Genomic DNA, 12,018 nt, shown 5'->3' on the forward strand with positions numbered 1-12,018 from the left:
TTCTTTGCTTTCCTCCTTTTCTGTGCCTTTCTTCCTCTCCTATCTTTCTCTTCCTCTCTACCTCCCTTTCTTCATTAGCTCTTCCTTATTCAGTTCATTTATCCTTAGGTCGGGGCCTTTTTGTACCAAGATGTTTTTCCCAAAACTAAATCTTCATTCGCAGATTCCCAGAACTATATACATGGAGTATCTTTTCTGTGTTCCAGGAAACTAGAGATACCAACGTAATCTACTCAAAATTGCAGACTGTGAAATTTAGCCCATGGTAGCTAAATGATGCTAAACACTGATAGGGTTTATTTGCTGAAAGTTCTTTCCTTGGTAAATACTGATTTTCTTAATTTTATAGAACAGTCACTATGGTGAATTTTCCCATTTTCAGGGACAGGTCTATTTTAGTCATCTCAGTTTTTTTTAATTAATGGAGGAGCTATTGCTATAGGAGTCTATTAAATATGTGTTATATAGAGTTGTTTTATAAGATAGCAATTACCTAGGGAAGATTTTGGTAAGAGAACACAGAATTCAGATATAACATGAATAGGTTTTGCAGATCTAATGTACAACATGGTGACTGTAGTTAATAGTGTTGTACGCTTAATTTAAGAGAATAGATCTTAACTGTTCCCCCCACATACACACATGCACACACACACACACAAAACTATGTCAAGTGATGGATGTGCTAATTAGCTTGGTTGTAGAATCATCTCACAATGTAAAGGCACACCAAATCATCATGTTTTACATCTTAAGTGTATATAATTTTTATTTGTCAGTTAAACCATAATAAAGATGGGGAAAAATCGCTTAAGTGTATATAATTTTTATTTGTCAGTTATACCGTAATAAAGCTGGGGGAAAATTACTAAATATTAAAGAAGCAGGTTTTGTGGATGTATGAAAAGAAATGTGCTCAAAGAAGTAACTGTGTGTGTTAACTCGCTTCACTGTATCTGCCTGTGACTCTATGGACTGTAGCCAGCCAGGTTCTTCTGTCCATGGGATTCTCCAGACAAGAACACTGGAGTGTGTTGCCATGCTGTCCTCTAGGAGATCTTCCCAACCCAGGGATCCAACCCATGTCTCTTAGGTCTCCTGCATTGGTAGGCAGGTTCTTTACCACGAATGCTAACTAGGTTAAAAAAAAAACCTCTAGAATACAGAGGGATAAGTCTTAATTAAGAGACCATTGTTGAGAGTTGGTATTCTTTATTCATTAGTAAGAACTGGAGAAAATATTTAAGTACTTTGACCTAAAGGACCTAGAGAGAAAGAATACTATAAAGAGCACAGATAGCTACACATACACACACTATCTTACACTTGTGTATATACATTCTGTGTGTACATCAAGAAAGCACAGGGGAGAAATGGTGAGTTGTCAGTTGCTGTTAGTTTCAGCCTCAGTCTAAACTAAACAGTCAGAATAGACTGGGCTTCCTTAAGAATTAGGAATTCGTATGAACAGAATTAGCTTAGGTGATCTAGCTGTTGTCACTGTGATGAGAATTTAGACTGTTCTCTGTAACTTGCCTGCCCTCAGATTCCTCACTTGGAAAAGCAGGTAAATTTCTACAAGCTAAATATGAGGTGAAACCACCAGTTGACTCTAGAAGTGAACAAAATTCAGACTTCTTAGTTTATCTTACCTGCCCCAAGATTTCTTACCTGGAAAATAAAGCAGATTGCTGTATGCTGAATATAAACTGGATTTGGGGTTAAATCAGCAAATTCAAAGGAGAGGAGAAAGTGATGGGGTTCTAAGGCTTTAGTGATGAAATATATATATATATATATATATATAAAATCTTTAATTACTGGGGATATGATAGAAGGGAAATTCTCTGGTGGGCCTGGATGGAAGGCTTAGGTTGGACATGCTTGTAAAGGTTCATTAGAGAAACAGAACTGGCAGGTAACACAAAGCCATTTATGCATTATTTTTGTTGAAGATGCCTAGATTTTCTGGATTTGTTAAATAACCTCAGTTTCAGATTTGGACTACTCTAGATTATTTCTTAACATTATTTCAAGGTCAGTTTACAAATAAAGATTAAACATCTGTAGAAGTATATTCAACTTTAGGTCTAGAATTTTTCTTTCACTAGTGTATTTTTATTTGTAAAAAAAAAAAAAAACTAGCACAAGAAATCCTTTTAATCTCACATGGGATGAGCAAAATTTGTTTTTGTTAGGACTTTTGAATTGTTACCTAAAAGACTTTATTTTCCTGAAATTTGCATATTCTTTCATTTGCATAAGCATCAAATTTGCATACGCTGCTGTGCTTAGTCACTCAGCCTGCCAGGCTCCTCTGTCCATGGGGATTCTCCAGGCAAGAATACTGGAGTGGATTCCCATGTCCTCTTCCAGGGGATCTTTCCAACCCAGGAATGGAACCAGGTCTCCCACATTGCAGGCAGGTTCTTTACTGACTGAGTCACCAGGAAGCCCCATTCTTTCATTTAGGGCTAGCAAAAGTAGCTAGATACATTACTATGATTTAAATCCTAAGACAAACAGAAAGAGATATTTGAGAATATCAAAAAAGCCAAGAATACATATATGCTCAATTATGGAGATCTTATATATACTAATATTTCTATTCCTTTTTCTATGATTTGTTCATCCTGGAAATGAACTGATAATACTTATGTGTGTAAAAATGATGAGGCAGTAAGTGAGTTTTACTGGATGTTCTTTGCTTCCTCAGTGTTTGTGCTGGAATTGGAACTTCCAAGCCCAGCAATCCTGCCTGTGCCATCAAGTACTGAGAATGACTTGATGACTTTTGTTGTTATTTGCTCTTTCTGTTTTACGCAGACATCATTCTCTCAGACATTCATCACTGCAATATAAATAAGCATCCTTTAAAAGTTAAAGCTTCAATACTTTCATTTGATTAGAAATCCCTTGGCTTGGGGTTGCTACGTTGTGTCTGACTCTTAATAGTGAAAAATTCTCTGGCTATTCAGTGGTTAAGACTCCATGCTTCCACTGTAGAAGGTATAGGTTTGATCCCTGATCAGGGAACTAAAGATTCCACATGTCCAGCAGCCAAAAAAATGAAAGAAATCCCTTAGTAGCAACTTAACCTGGATTGCAGAAGTTGACTCAGCATGAAAACCTGTTTCCACCATTCAGTGCTTGCAACCTATGTCCTAAAAGGAGCACTCAGTTACTAGTACCCTCCTATTTTCTAACTTGGCCGCTGTGAGTCCTTCAATATGAAGAAAGTCCAATGTTCCAAAGAGGAAATAGTGAGTTTGAAATGTATCCATCAAGAGTATTGTAAGCTGCCTGACCAGCTACAGGTATAGAAAAGGACAGCTCCCTGCCGTGCACTCTTGTATGAGAAAAGAGTTGCTGACATCTTTTAGTCTTTTCTCCATGAGAGCTCATTTCCTTTTTCTCCATCTATAGTGTCTCTAAGATCCACTTCCTAAGAGAAAGGAAAGAAGAAAAAAGACAGGTGTGAAATGCAATCGTAAGCCACATCTTGAAATCTATACTTTACTAGCAAGAGCCTAATAAGGCAGAGGTTCTATGGCCTCCTATCAAGGTTCACCTTCAAAAGGTGACCGGACATGCCTTAGACTTTTGCTACAACCACGATGATCCGACTCATCAATTTCCAGCATCAAAACTGCGGCCCTTTCTCTGATCTCAATAAGAAATGACTGGGAGGCAGCTTATAAAATATAATTGGCAACCTGTGCTGAGGATGAACACAGTAGTTTGCAAACCTTTGTAACCCTGAAGTTTATGACAGGTTGCCTTCCTGTGCTAGGGAGCAAGAGGACACGGGTCATGGTTAAATGCCCTGAGCAGAACAAGTCAACCTCACACCTTTATTTTAAACATTACTCTTCCTCCAGTTTTACTCATCCCAGTGAACGGAGGCCCAACAATAACCTGGAAACCAATGGTAACTCTTCCCTCTGCCCTGTTTTCTCACATCCAAAGTCCAAATCTTATTATAATTAATGTGTCCATTTATTTCTCTGCAAACTCATGCCTCCTATGTACCTTGCCTGGATTCCTAAAACTGTCCTCAGAATATCTTCCTGGCTTCAGTTCTGGTCCCTTGTGGTGTATACTTCACTGTAAGTCAGAATAATCTTTCTGAAAGGCAGAAATCCTTATAATTCTCAATGTCCCTATTGTCCTCAAAAGCCCAGAATCCTAAACATCTTTATCTCTCACCAGTCCCCCTTTCTCTGTACTGAATTAAATAGTCCCTGATTCTCCTATTCTCTCCTCTTATGTTTTAACATATGTTCCTGTTTTCTCTGTAACATTTTCTTGCCTTACTGGCTTGCTCCCATGTATCTTTTAAGCCTCGGTCTTCCTTGATTAGGCTCTTCTACTCCTGCCCCTTTAGTTCCTTCTTGTAATCCTCATTTCACATCCCTGTGATAACTGTAGGTATATCTTCATCATGAGAATGGACATTCCATGATAACTGTAGGGGCAGAAAAGGTACCTCAGCTTTTACTCAGCTTTTATTTACTCTCATATGCCCATGACTCCATAATGTTTGCTGAATGAAAGAATGAATTAACTTTCCTACACTCTCTGAGATCCAGGGCCATAAATGGCCAGCTGAGAAGTAGATTCTCTTTTCCTAGCCTACCTGGAAATTGAGAGAGTAGTTGACAAGATGAAGCACAGACGTATCCCCCCAAAAAGGGAATGGGCTTCCATGGTGGCTCAGAGGTAAAGAATCTGCCTGCCAGTGCAGGAGATGAGGGTTCAATCCCCGAGTCAGGAAGATCCCCTGGAGGGGGAAATGGCAGCCCATTCCAATATTCTTGTCTGGAAAATCCCATGGATAGAGGAGCCCAGCAGGCTACAGTCCATGGGGTCACAAAGAGTCGGACACAGTTGAGCATGCATGCACAAAGAGAAGAAATAGATGAAAATTGCTTGTTCACAGAGAAGACTGGGCTATTTGGGGGGAACATCATCCCTTTCCTGGGTTTGACCTGAAAGCTTCAAACTGGGGAAAGAAGTGAACATGGGATAGGAACTTTAATTACAACCTGATGTTTGTAGAAAACCATGTAGAATTAAAATGTAGACGTAGTTTAAAAAAAATACTGGGGCAAAGAAAAAAATGTCCTAAGCTTTCAGGAAACCTGAGAAAATACAGGGTTGGCAGAACTGAAAACATAGAATCTTCTTTTACATTTCTTCTCCCATGATCGGTCTTTTAAAATCCCTAATTCTGACCTGCTGACACTTTCTTTCCTTCCTTCCTTCCCTCCCCACTGGCCACACAGTTGCTGTGAGCCTATAACATGCCAGGTACACTTCTAGGTGGGGAAGATACAATGGTATCCACCATTGTAAAAGCAAAACCACCAACTTCATGGAGCTTATATTTTAGTGGAGACAATAAGTAAATAAATGAGTAATATTAATAGAATGTCAGGTAGTGATAAGTGCTCTGAAGAAAAACAAAGCAGACTGAGGCATAAATAGTGACTAGATTTAGGTATGGGGAGAACAGAGGGAATAGGCTATTCAAGACATAGGGGTCAGAGCAGATTCTCTGTGTCAAAGAGATGTCAAAGAAAGATTGCATCAGGCAGAATTAAAGAGACAGGAGATTTTATTCAAGACTACTATAGGGAGGTCAACCGAAGAAATAGATTGAATTCTGATGACACAAAAGGCAGGAGAATTTTTAATTACTGAGTTGAGCTAGTGGAAAAGCACTAGAGGATATTAGGGGTAGGCAGTCAAGTGATTTAGCCATCTGCGTTTGCTAATTCTCCCTTAGAGAATTTAGGCTCCTGTCCTCCCATAGAGACTGGAAGACAGTGGTGCCATCTTCCATGATGATTCCGTATCAAAGGGATGGCTCCCAGGTCCCTGAAACACATTCCTTGGTTGTAAGACTGGCAAGAGGTAGGAAGATTTACACCTCAAATGGGACTGAGAATTGAACACTGCCAGTTTTCTAAAGTAAAGGGAGAAAGAAAGAAAAGGGAGGCCAGGGGTCTATAGTTAGGAAGAAACTCATGTAAAGCTTAGTCAAGCTAAGAGGAACATTAAAACCATGTTGGTCACAGGTAGCATTTGGGCAGAGAACTAGAGGAAGCGAGAGGGAGAGTCCTGAACAGATCTGAGCAAACACTGGAGACCGAGGCAAGAGGAAACACAAAAGCCACCACAGAACATCAAGACTGAGGTTGGAGAAGCAATCGAAACAGGCTAATAGGGCTATAGTGGAGTGAGCAAGGAGGGAGCTGGGCTGTGGCTGAAGCCAGAGAGCTGTGCCCAGACCAGACCAGGGAAGTTTGGCAGGGAAGAAGTTTGGAATTTACTGTGAGGACCCTGGGAAGGCGTTGATGAGTTTAAAGAAGAGAGTTTCATAATCTACACATAAAAGGACCTCTAAAGCTACTGTATGAGAAGGGAATTTGGGAGTTGGTGGGCAGAAGCAGGGAGACTAGTTAGGAGGCTGCTACAGAAATGTGAGTACAAATCTTGGACTAGGGTGGTAATAGCGGCCTTAGGGAAGTTTAACATACATGAAGATGTATATTCCTTGCTGAAGAAATAGATAGAGGTAAAAAATAGGATGAAGGAAAGCTCAAAATTTCTGACCTGAGTGACTAGGTGAATATTGTTGCTGCCGTGGGATGGAGAAGCCTGGATAGAGAGCAGGTTTGGAAGCTAGGTGACAGATATAAAATGAAGATCTCAGTGTTGGCTATGTTATATATGAAGAGCCAAGAAAGTATGTCATCTAGACCATTGCATATATCACCCTGTAGCTCAAGAGAGAAGTCAGAGATGGAGGAAATTATTTGGGAATCACGAGTGTAGGTAGTACTTAGAGCCAGGCCAAATTTCCTTCAGGGTATGACAGTGAGAAGAAAGTACATTTATTTTTCAAATTTACCTTTATCTGGCAATTCTGTTTACTGACTCATCCCAGCTTTTTTTCCTTTTTTTTTTTTTTTTTTTTTAAATCCATTTGGATTAATAGCTCCTCACTCTTTCTTTCAGTAAACATTTATTCTGATGCACCCAGGCTTTCAGGCAAAAGCAAAGCAAGTGTTTTAGTCTGCTCAGGCTGCTATAACAAGGTGCCATAGAGTGGGTGTCTTAAAAACAATAAATATTTTAGAATTCTAGAGGCTGGAAGTCTAAGGTACTAGAGCACAAGCCGTCTTGTGACTCATATAAGGACCATAATCCCTTTCATGAAGTCTCCAACCTCATGCTCTGTTCCAATCCTAGTTACTTCCCCACCTCCTAATACATCAGAGGGTAGGATTTCTACATATGAATTTTGGGAGGACACAGTCTTTCCATAACATATTAAAACATATTCAGGGTGCTGAATATGTTTTAAAGAATACATTTGATGTTTGTTTCAAAAGTTTATATGAAATAGGAAGAATCAGAAAGAGCAGAATTGTGTTTGATTTTTATAACCTTTGACTTCCCTAGTGGCTCAGATGGTAAAGAATCTGCTGCAATGCAGGAGAACCAGGTTTGATTTGTGGGTTGGGCAGATCCCCTGGAGAAGGGAATGGCCACCCATTCCAGCATTCTTGCCTGGAGAATTCCAAGGACAGAGGAGCCTGGCGGGCTACAGTCCATGGGGTCACAAAGAGTCAGACACGACTGAGCGACTAACAGTTTCACTTTTACTTTTATAACCTCATTTTAAAATTTAGTATTTTTTAGAATATGCATACACTTTGAGAGAGGACACAATAATTTTCAGTCTTAATACTGCCATGGCCAGGCTCTGAACTTGGTATCAGCCTCTATAAAAAACAAATGTCAGCTCATTTTTTTCAAATGTGTTTTTGAATCCTCTTCTAAGCATTAAATAAAACAAAAATGACTGCATAAATTAATAATAACATTGCACTAACTGGTGATGCTTTTACTTCTTTATTAAATTTAATCAGTAGTAGATGAAACTCAATGGATTTTAAAAATCAAATAAACCTAGATGAGGTTTTCTCTTCACAAAGAGAAAATCTCCAGACAATACTTTACTATTGTGTCCTAAAAAATTTTTTTTTCACTTTTTTTTCTACACAGTTATTGTTGTTCATTGTTCAGTTCCTAAGTCATGTCCAACTCCTTGTGACCCTGTGAACCACAGCACACAAGACTTAGGTGTCCTTCACTGTCTCCCAGAGTTTGCTCAAATTCATGTCCGCTGAGTTGATGATACCATCCAGCCATCTCATCCTCTGTCACCCCCTTCTCCTCCTGCCCTCAGTCTATAAGGTTGCAAAGACTCAGACACAACCTAGAGACTAAACAACAATTGCAATAATATAGGTAAAGTGATGATTAGCAATGACAATGGACCATGGGATTAGCGATGGAGGTAGTAAGAGTTGACTAGAAATATTTTGAAAATTCAGCTGGTAGAATTTGAAGAATTGTATGTGGATTGAGAGAGAAAAGAGTTGAGGATAACCTCAAAGTTTTTGGTCTGTACAATTGGAAGAATGGTGTTACCATCTACTGAATGGCTGTTGAAGGAACAGGTTTGAGGATGAAGATAAGAAATTTGTTTTAGAACATTTTTTTTCTTTGAGGTGTAAAATAAAACTAAAATATACTAATATATTTACTAATATATATTAGTAAAATAAACTAATATATATTTTAAGAGTAAATTAAGAGTGTAATTTCCCCCTTGTCATTTTAAAAAATATTTTATTGAAGTATAGTTACTTTACAATGTTGGGCTTCTGCTGTGCAGCAAAGTGAATCAGCTATGCATATACATATATCCCCTCTTTTTTGGATTTCCTTCCCATTTAGGTCACCAAAGAGCGTTGAGTGGAGTTCCTGTACTATACAGTAGGTTCTCATTAGTTATTTTTATATATAATATTAACTGTATATATCAACAGAGAATGAGATGGTTGGATGGCATCACTGACTTGATGGATGTGAATTTGAGCAAGCTCCAGGAGTTGGTGATGGACAGGGAAGCCTAGCATGCTGCAGTCCATGGGGTCACAAAGTCAGACACAACTGAGTGACTGAACTGAACTATATATTTATATGTCAATCCCAATCTCCCTATTTATCCTACCCCTCCCTTTCCCTCTTGGTATTTGTACATTCGTTCACAACATCTGTTACATCTTTGTCTCTATTTATGCTTTGTAAATAAGATCATCAGAGAAAAACAAATATCATATATTAATACACATTTGTTTCAGGACATTTTAAGTTTGATATACCTACTAGAACTCCAAGTGGGGTTATCAAGAAGGCAGTTAAATTCATGAGTCTGGAGTTCAGGGTTGAGGTCTAGGGCTATCTGTTTGGGATCATCTACCTCTAGCTGGTGTTTAAATGAATGAATGAGCACCTCAAGATTGATGCTTTCTAACTGTGGTGCTGGAGAAGACCCTTGAGAGTCCCTTGGACAGCATGGAGATCAAACCAGTCAATCCTAAAGGAAATCAACCCTGAATATTCATTGGAAGGACTGATGCTGAAGCTGAAGCTCCAATACTTAGGCCACCTGATGCACAGAGCTGACTCATTAGTAAAGATCCTAATTCTGGAAAAAATGGAGGGCAGGAGGAGAAGGGGCCGACAGAGGATAAGATGGTGGGATGGTATCACTGACTCAAAGCACATGAGTTTGAGCAAAGGACAGGGAGGCCTGGTGTGCTGTAGTTCATGGGGTCACAAAGAGTTGAACACGACTTAGCTATCGAATAACAACAAAGTAGACAGTGTCTAGGGACCAAAGCCAGGGATGTTGCCTCCATGTTTATAATTGGAAAGATGAGGATGAACCTGTGAAGGAGAATGAAAAGCATGATATAAAGAAGAAATTCAGTAGAGTGTTGTCCTGGAAACCAAGTAAAAGAAGCATTTGAACAAGTAATCGACTGTGTCTGATGATGCTGATAGGACTAGAAATAAGGACTGATCATACAGCGTTGCATTTAGCAACCTGGAGGCCATTGGTGACCTTGGCCAAGCAGTTTCAGAGCAATGGTGGGGCAGAGAATGTGTTAGCATTAGTGAATATAGAGAATTCCTTTGAAGAATATATTATAAAGAAGAGCAGATGAAAGAGGTCTTGACTAGAAGAACTGAAGTCAGTAGAGTTTTGTCACTTTTTTTAGATTAGAGAAATGCATGTAATGGCTGAAAACTGGTGGTCAAAGACAGAAGTTTTGATACTACAGGAGAGAGAGGGGAGAAGGGAGAATTGCTAGAGCCATGTCTTTGAGTAGTGAAGTAGGCCTGGGATTATACTCAGAGAAGATGCCCTTAGCTACAACGTGAGACCAAGGGTCTCTCTCTCTCCCCTCCTCTGCTCTTTCTTCCTCTGCTCTTCATCCCAGTCTCTCTTTCCCTCCCTCATTCTCTATATTCCATGTCCATGTCTTCTCCCCAACACACACTTTTTGTCAAAAAATAATTTGAGATGTCTTACTGGCAATTTTAATTAATTGATTAAAATATGAAAAGATGGGGGGAAAATCTATCAAGAGCTTGACTTCTTCAGCAATAAGTAAAAGTGTTGAGCTTAATATCTAAGATCCCTAAAATTATTAAAATCTCAACTTGCAATATATTAATTTCATAATTTTATTAATTAGTTAACTACTGATTCAAAGATGACCCATTTTTTTATGTTTGACTCAAGTATGTGATGCTGAATCCATTTATTTTTTATGTAGAACATACTATTCATTTTCAAAATGTTTAGGGTAAATACTTTTGATATTCCATCATAGTATGGCTTACTATGATTTTTAAGAATGTTTAATAAGGAATAGATTTGCATGGGATTTAAAACTTTTTCTTATCAACTCTATTTTTTCTAAATAAAATGAAGTATACAAAATAGTGGTAACTACAAAACTGAACTATACATAAAAAGAAACTGCACTTGGAACTTTTAAATAATCTCTTAAACATTTTTATTCCATTATCGTCTTTAACCCTCTAGGAAAACGAAGCTAACATGCATGATATTGGAATTAAGGTTCCTCTGAAAATGAGAGTGAATGTGTGAATTGTTCATTATATGCTAAAATATAAAATAGATGAATTTTTATCATCCTTATCATCCTTTAAGTGTTCTAAATGGTCCCTCTGGAGATATCTCTCTCTCTCTTTCTTTGGTCCATAATGAGCTGTGAATCCTATTATGTCTCTTAAAAACTTTCACTTTCTATGAATTTTCTTACAAACTTAACACTTCCTTAATTTACTGCAATCACAAGAAAAAAAAATCAATTTTAGATTTTATTAGTAAAAATTCCACATTGCCCCCATAGATTTTAAAACACATCTGGTATATGTGTGACCCCGACGGGTTCTCTATAGAATGACTGGACAGTCAGCAAGTCTTTGATTCTATACTCACAACACCCAGTAGAGTGAGGCATATAGAGGCATATTGCCTCTTTTAAGCATAAAAATTTAAATACTTTAGACTATTTTTGTCAACCCAGCATATAAATGCCAAATAAGTGGTGTCATCATTTCAAGACTGGACTAAACATTGGGATTGGTTCTTAAAATGTGTTCTGTGTCATTTAATGATGTTTAGTGATCTCATTAAAATCAAATCAAACTAAACCAAACGAAAATCCTCCATCAAAGTTATGTTTGAGTCTAGCTGTCACTCTGTTTTTCCCCTTCAAAACCAGACCCTCTCCCGGCACACCGCTCACACTGCTTTCCCCACCTTTGAGCTCTGAATTCCAAACCGAGGGAGGACTTTTTGATCCTTTTCTCTCTCTCACCCTGGCCATTTCATTTTTTTGTCCAAACCCCTCTAACCAAACTCTTCTCTCTTTGCTCTTATGACATTATTCTCTCAGTTTTATTCCTGTGTTTACACCTCCTTTCTTTTCAGGGCTCCCTAATACTACCTTTGCTTTAATAGTGATATTTCTCAGAATTCTTCCTGACCTGGCAAAGGAGTGACCTTAAAAGTGCTGACTGCTGGTCAAAGACATGAGAGCTATAACTTTAATT

Source organism: Bos grunniens, chromosome 4 (genome assembly GCF_055505025.1).
Source record: "Bos grunniens cultivar Pamir isolate PY7600 chromosome 4, Bosgru_T2T1.0, whole genome shotgun sequence".
Taxonomy (NCBI): Eukaryota; Metazoa; Chordata; class Mammalia; order Artiodactyla; family Bovidae; genus Bos; species Bos grunniens.